We start from the raw sequence: 9,114 nt of genomic DNA, 5'->3' as shown, positions 1-9,114 counted from the left end.
AAAGATTGCAGGTAATTAGCAGGCAGATTCCCTTGAGTGGGGGGCTTAAGGGGGAGGTTCCCACATAGATACCACATTAACTATATCAGACTACTACCAGTGGCCCTGGGGCGGGGGCGGGGTGCTATAAATAGGTCCTGATAGAAAGAGTTACTTACTTTGGACTATGTTTTGTATATTGGATGGTAAATACAAATTCTGAAAATACTGTAAAGTATTGGAACAGAAGATACTGTACCAAGTTAGAACGCCACGTTACAATTTTTCAGACCAATGATCAAACTTTATAATCCATAGGGTTCAACAAGAGTCAAAGAGATATCAGGTGGCCACATCATATTGCGTATCACCTTTGGAGTCGTGACTTGATAGAGAATTGGAATGACAAAACATTTGTTGAGTAAATTGAGTGGAGATAACAGTATGAAAGGCTAGCTTACACATCATCATGAGTGTGTGCTCACATTCAACATGGGAACGGAGGACAAAGCATACTTCCCACCAGGTAGATTTTTGTGTTTTTCTGGGGGACTGGGGAAGAGTCAATAAGGTAAAATGCTGGTGTAATTACATAATGTATCCCCACACAAACCCACCTTTTGTGTTCCTAGCTGATTCCATGGTCCCAGGATTAAGGTTTCAACTCTAGGTGTCAGAGGCACAGATGATTCCTAAAGCAAAACCCTTAACTATACCTTTACACCTTTATGCCAATGATTAGAAGGGCCTGAAAGGATGAATTATGCCTTTATGGCATCTGGCAAAATTAAGGTTGGCGGTGAATGCAGCTGCATATCCTATATGGTCCAGAAAGCCCACTGGTTGTAACCCCACCCTATTTGAATGGGATTGGACTGAGCTTCTCCTCACATAGCCACTTTTGAAAACTGTTGAGGGTAGGCACTTACCAGGCTGGTACTGGTATCAATGATTTAGACCAAATAAATGGTAAAACCTAACATCCCATTCAAAGACAGAGAAGTTTTGGTAAATCTCAATAACAAATAGAAAGAAGGAGCGATAGTAGTTGAAGGTAAAGGAATGAATAAATGATCTATGGAATAAAAAAGTCAATATGACATTGGTGACCTAAAGAGGCTCAGAGTAAGAAAATGTTATTGTGTTTTAGCACTTGTACCTTGATGCTCAAAAGAGTGAAGCCATGTATTTGCCAGTACCACACCTGCTTTTTGAACTGCACAAGGTCAAAGGGAAGCCTGCAAATCTGAGTTGTATTGTTCTGGGAGACATTTTGGTCACATAATATGATGAACTGCTTCTATGACTAATGACTACGTGCAACTGTAGAAATATGCTGTATATTTTGACTCGTTTTTCAGGTTATATCTACTGCAAAGTATATCACTTAGCAAGAATTTTCTAGGAACAACTCCCTATCAGGTCATTTCTCCGTGTAGGGTTACAGCTCTCGGTAGACTAATTACTGTGTAACCATAAACCTTGATGATAAAATCATGAGAAAGGTCCCTGGTTATAATGAATGAAAAAAATAATGATGGCATGTCCGACATGCCATGGTGTGCTGTGCACAAATATTTATTATTCTTGTTTTAGCGGATGAAAAGCTTTTGAACAAAATAGAAAAAGGAACATGGATTCCTGATGGGAATAAAGCAGTGGCATCACGTGGTAAGTTTGAGTTCTTCTATGTAATGGCCCCAAGGTGACCAACTGTCTTTTGTAGGTAAGTGATATGAAAAATACTGATACAGATTATCAAAAGTATTGGGAGATCCAGTTGAAGTCTACTTAGTATATAATACTAACATGAAAATGACTAGCCTGAGGAAGAGCTAGATTTAGTTAACCATCAGCTAACTTCTGTGTTAAAAAGTACTGCACAGGTTCCTCACAAAGTACAAATAACATTAGATCGAGGGAAGAAAGAAGTCATCAAATTAGGATAAATGTAGAAAAGTATATGTTTTCTTTATAGGATACATTGCTTTCTTCATTAGATATAGCCCTTTCCTATACTGGCTCTTCTAATTGTTAGATATATTCATACTAATGCTATCACTATATCTATTATATAAATGCTATGCTAAAGGTAGAAGCACAAGAAAATGTGATAATTTTGCTGTAAGATATCCTAGGCCAAAGGCCAGGGGAGCCAACTGGGCAGGAAAGAGTTACGTCCACTTACCTGGTTTCCTCAAACACAAGACATTCCAAAGAAAGTACTGTTTTCAGAACTAGTCCTTAACACACTCCTGGGAGATAACCTCTGTACATTGGAATACTGTCCCTCAAAAAGATTTCGTTTTGTTTAGGTGTTTGTTTAGTTTTTTTTCGGTATTCCTGAAACCTCGGGCCTTGCTGCACCAGTTAGACAAGATACTTTCATCATGCATGGTAAATGCCTGTTTTTTTGGCTCTAAGAGTGGACCGGGGGCTGGGGTCTAAACTGATGAGGTCATACAAGCCTTGCATGTCTATGTGACAGATCACCCCCAAAAACTCTGAATGTCAACTCTCAGAGGAGCTTCCAAAGTTGGTAACACATTACCTGTGTGGCCACACACTGTTGCTTGGTGATTTAAGTGTGTCCCTGGGAAAGTTCACCGGGTGGGGGCCCCTAGAAGCTAGAGCCTGGTTCCTCCTAGACTTCACCTGACTTAACTTTTCCCATTGCATATTCAAGGCTATTTTACCGAAATTTCACTGTAATAAACTGTAACTGTGATCGTAAGAGCTTTTTAAGCCCATGAGTCCTTAGAACAAATCGGTGAGCCAAAGAGTGGTCTTAGGGACCCCTGACATACATTGTGCATTTAAACATACACCACGTGTTAGAAGATCAATATATTTGGTTATCTGTGAAAGTGCCAAAACTCTGAGAAGTAAGGGATGATTTACCACACATGGGTGTTGTTCAGTATCCTGTACTAATGGCCAAAGAGAACACTGTTGTGAGAGGGGGAGTGGGAGAAAGAGGGTAGCAGGAAAAGGGAACAGGGTAAAAGGCAGGAAGAAAAGAGAGAGAGTGAGATTTCTGTGGGTGCAGAAAATGAAGTTTCTGAAAGTTGACATACAACCTGGGAAATCGAGGATATATTGAGAAGGGGCCACTGAATGGTGTCAAAGGACATTTCAACATTTTTATGTAAGGAATTTTTTCTATTACTTGTTTAAGATAAGCATGCATTTTTATTTAAAAAGAAGTGAAGTCTATATTTTTAGGGGATCTAAAATTATATGCCTTCAGCGCGATTTTATGATCTATGAGACATAGAAATACAAACGATAAATTATGTTGAAAACTGGTGTGATTTTTTTTTAAATAAAAGCTTTTCTGTTAGTTGTAGAAATAAGGAGAGAAAACCAGAATAAATTCTGGAACTACAGATTCAAACTCTGACAACAAAAATTATTACCCAGTTTTATTTAGTTAGTTTTTAAAACAATTTTAGCAAGTATTGCTAGGCTGATGAATGCAGGGAAGAGACATAGCCTGCTTTGATAGTTGGCAAACTCCAGTGGCGATCTGACTTTTCCACTTCCCCTTTATATTTCCTTGGACACCAGCAAGTTCCCTCCCAGTGATGCTGTCCTCACACACAGGCCAATCCTGTGTTTGCATTCCTTTGTTTTGGCGTTTGGAATACGTTAAAATATAGAATGCCTTCCACATTCATTTTCTTTATTACTGACAAAGGTATCTCTTCAAATCCTCACAGGCCATTCTTTCTTTTTTTGCTTTCTTATTATAGAATTGAGGGTGCAAGATAGATCTCATTTCTCTTCATCATGCAGTGTGTGAAAAAGTGAAGGTAAGTATCTAAACATTTATTTCCTGGGAATTTAAATTCTGAGCATTGGAGGCCAGCATTTCTAGACTGAAATCCAATGGTCCCATGGACCTTGTGTGGCTCTATATTACCAGAAATTACCTCAGATTACCAGGAATTACCTTTGTTACCCGTATTTATCCTTTGTATTCCAGATGAAACAATGTGCACTTTGGTGTCCTTCTATCAACCCTCTTATTGAAGAGATGTGGATATTTTGTCTATTTCTTCAGAAAGAGAGAGTAGAAAACAGAGCAGCTGAGGATAATTTTAATGTCACACACCACTTTCCGTAAAAGAGCTACACTGAAACCTCATCTACCTTTCTGAATGATGCTCTCATTGGAAAAATAACCCACAAAACAACCACAGTATTTTATAACTGTGCGAAATTATGACAGCCCGAATGTGCGTCAAGATATCTGTCCTGCTTTTCTCCTCACAGAGAAACTGCTGAAAACTATCCCTTACTTAGTATACAGGAATGACTCTTGTCCCAGCCTGACCTTAAGCTTCTGTATATCCCAGGAAGAACAGGGTTGCTTCTCAAATGAGAGTCCACAGGATGAACAACAAATGATTTCTTTCTCTTTGCTTTTGAAATCTGAGAAGAACTGCTTCATAGAGCAGTTGTGCCACTCTAAGCTCAATGCCTATGTGTGACAGAAACTGTGTATATTTCTGTCCACTGATGAACATGTATGCTCCTGGAAACCCTCATTAAATTTCTTTCTAAGCATCTTAAGATATCACATCTGTAAGAGCCATACGACTGAACATCTTTATTCATTGGCAATATGTAGATTGCAGCATTGCCTGAGAGAAGCAAATTCCAAAATATCACAGGTCCTTCTTCATTTGTCAGTGACTGCCTAATACGGGGCTTTCTGTGGGAGTTCAATCTCTTGCCAGGACTCTTTCTTCTATTATCTTCATACATAGTTTTACAAATACCGACCAGTGTGTTTTGGCCCAGGTAGTAACTCAATGTGGGGTTTGCCTTCCTCTGTGCGTGGAGAGTTTGACATCTCTACTTCCTCCTGTCATGACGTTTCACCAAAGGACGCTGAGAGTTTGCGGGCATTTCAGTCACACCAACCAACTTATGACAGCCCTGGGAAGTGTTAAAATAAAAAGGGTATCTGTGATTGCAACTTAGGTATTGCCCAGAGGAAAAAATCTTTTCCCATGTGTTGCCTCGACTGTGTTCTGAATAAGCCATCACAATTTCAGGTTCTAACTTGTTGTCATCCACTTCATTCGTTTGGTTAAAACAATGTGAGTCTCAAGTGAGCCTTCTCAATCCTGTTCGATTCAGATGTTCTGATAATAAATTTAATGTGTCATGGAAAATGTTTATTCATCTTTGACTCAAAAATGCCACGCAGTTTCTCTGTTGACTGGTGCTACAATGACTTATGACTTAAAGTAGGGATGACTAACTAATCAGTTTGGGCAATTGACTGCACCTTCTGTGCATCAGCTATGAGGAACTGTCTTGACACAATGTTAGTAGAATTGGGTATGGGTCATTGCTGGCCAACGGAGGCAAACATCATAGCCTTGTTCACACAGAAAGTGCCCTGAGACACTTAGCGAAGGGCTTCTGATACATATTTCTGATGCCTCCGCCCCATCCTTGAGTTTGGTGATCAGCAGTGGGCACTGAGTATTAGAGGTGGTTTGGTGGGGGGCCTTGTGGAATTTGGCATCCGTTCACGACCAAGCATGCAGTATGTCGGTTCCAAACAAATCCCCACAGTGATTCTGAGGAAGAATCTGACCCTATTAACAATCCAAAGCTTCCTCCATTATCTATGGCTTGAAAAGCTTGTGCCAGGAAATACCTAGTAGTTAAATGTAGCTAGCATGTTCTTTATGTTGTTTGTTCACCTATTGCTCGGACTGGTATAGTTTTGAATGGCTGGCAGCTCAAATATCAATCCAGCTCTGAGAGTAAATGTATATATTTTACTCCTTACAATACTACTTCTAATGCAGGAAACGTAACATTTTGTTTTTTATGAAAACTGTCTATCTTATTGTGTCCTAGGATGTAGATCAGATATTATTACAAGCAGGAAAGGTTAGATTCTGAATGAACTGTATTCTTATGCGAAGCCCATCATGACAGTGTTTTTGTGTGCGTCTGTGTTTGGGGGCTGACGTATTTATTGGAGAAAGAGGATGTTTGATCTTTCCTTTTGTGTGGGAGATGCCGGCAGCTCTTGCTGAGTGTAATCTGATGAGGATGAGTCACCAGTCAGTGTTTTTCCTTTTTTGGTTCTGTGAGCTAAGATGATGGGACCCCTGTGTTAGATGGGCTTCATAATGTCTATTTTCATAAAACAGGGGTCTCTGAACTTTTCTACGCAAGCATCCTTGTTTAAGAAAGATTGTTTTCTAGTACTCTAAAGATGTATCATGAATCATTAAATATCTCCATGGAATAATCATCATTGTTTTACTTTAGGCAACACACACACACACACACACACACACACACACACACACAGTTGAAATTATAAACTAGGAGTTGGCAACTTTTTTCAGTGAAGCAGCAGATATTAGAAATCTTGGACTTTCAGAGCCATACAATGTCCGTTGCTATTACTCAACTCTGCCATTATATCACGAAAGCAGCTCAAATACCAACATTAAAAAATATATCCAATAAGATATATCTGGGGGAAAAAAAAAAAAAAAACCAAACATGTATCAGGCCAGATGCAGCCCTCAGGCTGTAGTGTGCTGACCCGTGATATAAAAGATTGAATATTTAAATGTGTGGAAAAATCTCATGCTATCTTTCTAGGTCCCAATACATCATCATTTGTTGATGGCTGGTGTAGCTGAGCATTCCTTTGCAAACGGGCTGTGTAAAAGAAAAGTTGTGTGTCTCAATGGCTTTTCTGTACTTGTGACAGAAAGCACAGGCTGCTTAGTAAAGCCTGTTTTATGTCTTTTCAGGTGCCTGCTAGTAGATATTGTTGATGATGGGGCTGGTAACTCATTCTATCTATCAGTAATGGTTTGAAAGAGATGCACAGTCTCTTGGGAACTTATTGTTGACTTCTTGTATGAAATATGCCTTAAGAAGCAGCAAATGGTAGGTCAGGGATGTCTGAATCTCTCAGTTCCACATTTCTTAGGGTGTGCCTCGATGCCATTTGCCCCATCTCTGGCAATACCCTTTGTCCTTGACCACCCAGCTCCCTACTAGGTCTGGTCCCTTGGACTTGTGGGCATTACCGGCTTTGATAAGGCCACTTGGAAACAGGAGGCCTAGGAGAGAAGGAAGCATATTGTAACTCCCTTTCTGCCTCCTCTTTCTGGCATTGCTACCCCAACAAATGCTCTTCACCCAGCAGTGCCATGCAGTTTCCTTTCAGGGTATGAAGGAACAGCTGGCATTTTCTTCTAATTTTAGGGACATTATGCATCGAACCCACTCAGGTCATTCAACAGAGTAGCCTGCTGGTGACCTCTCTCTGCTCAAAGTCTGAGTCCCAGCCCTGAGGAAGCCTCCCCTAAGGTTCTAATGCTCAGCACTTATCGGGCAGCTACCCTTGCTCAGATGTAAGTACCCAGGTTCCTGGGGTCATTCCTCTTTGCCCCTTTAAAATGCACTGTTATCTGGGCCACCCTCTGTGCTCAGCATCTGGTTCCCAGCAATTTGGTTCTGTCCTACCTCATTATGAGTTCTCACAACCCTCAGATCTTCCTTTCTTTTGCCCTACTCTGGGTATGGGAATTCTTTCCAGCACTCCCAATTTTNTTCTATTTCTTGTAGAGCCTTTGGACTGCTCCATAATGGTGATGCTAATGGTGGAAACATTAACAGTAGTGGTGGGTAGGTTGGCTATTTAGAAACCACAAGCTGTGTTTTGATGACTCAGGTGTCACGTTTCACATATGAGCCCATGACACAGCCTTCCATCCTCTGTGGAATGTTGATGAGATGGCAGGCTGAATCTTGTGGGTCCTAAGGCTGGAGTAGTATAGCATGAGTTAGTGATTTTTAATTTCTGGGAGTTACAAATATATCACTTTAGAAGAAATCTAGAAAACAGGGATTTCTCAAAAATTTGGCAACTGAGAAGTACAACTTCTTTAATTTGGTTACATTTATCTAAATAAAAAGGCAGTTTACCTAATTATCATGGTTACTTGTTCTTGTTCCTAGCTCATGTTAATTAGATTTAGAATTTTCATTAACTAACTGACCAAACTGGCTTCCCGCAGTTTTAACCTTTCCCGTCTTCCCTCCCTCTCTTCCTCCCTCCCTCCCTCCTTCCTTTCTTCCCTCCCTCCCGCTTTCCTTCTTTCTTTCCTTCTTTCCTTCCCCTCCCTCCCTCCCTCCTTCCTTCCCTCCCTCCCTCTCTCCCTCTCTCCTCCCTCCCTCCCTCCTTCCTTCCTTCCTTCCTTCTTTCCTTCCTTCCTCCTTTCTTTCCTCCTTGCTTTCTGGCTTGCTTTCTTGCTTGCTTTCCTTCCTTCCATTTTTCCCCTTCCTCCCTCTTTCTCTTTCTTTCTTTTTTTTTTTTTTTTTGAGGCAGAGTCTTCCTCTGTCACCCAGGCTGGAGTGCAGTGGCGGGATCTTGGCTCACTGCAAGCTCCGCCTGCTGGGTTCACGCCATTCTCCTACCTCAGCCTCCCAAGTAGCTGGGATTACAGGCACCTGCCACCACGCCTGGCTACTTTTTTTGTATTTTTAGTAGAGACGAGGTTTCACTGTGTTAGCCAGGCTGGTCTTGATCTCCTGACCTTCTGATCCGCCCGTGTTGGCCTGCCAAAGTGCTGGGATTACAGACGTGAGCCACCACACCCTTCCTTCCTTCCTTCCTTCTTTCCTTCCTTCCTTCCTTCCTTCCTTCCTTCCTTCCTTCCTTCCTTCCTTCTTTCTTTCTTTCCTCTTTCCCTCCCTCTCCCTCTCCTCTTTCTTTTCTTCTCTCTCTCTCTCCTTTTTTTTTTGAGACAGGGTCTTACTCTGTCACCTAGGCTGGAGTGCAGCGGTACGATCAAAGCTCACTGCAGCCTCAACCTTGTGCGCTCTAGCAATCCTGCCACCTCAGCCTCCCAAGTAGCTGGGACTACAGGCATGTGCCACCATACCCAGCTAATTTTTTTTTTTTTTTGTAGTGACATGGTCTCAAACCCCTGGGCTCAAGTGATCCTCCTGCCTTGGCCTCCCAAAGTGCTAGGATTACAGGTGTGAGCCAGCCCATATAATGGAATATTTAAAAAACTGAGGATGTAAATGTATATGTATGTATTTTTAAGGTTCTAGAACAGCTTAATCCCT

This window comes from Theropithecus gelada, chromosome X, assembly GCF_003255815.1.
Source record: "Theropithecus gelada isolate Dixy chromosome X, Tgel_1.0, whole genome shotgun sequence".
Taxonomy (NCBI): domain Eukaryota; kingdom Metazoa; phylum Chordata; class Mammalia; order Primates; family Cercopithecidae; genus Theropithecus; species Theropithecus gelada.
This window is presented reverse-complemented; position numbering follows the sequence as displayed.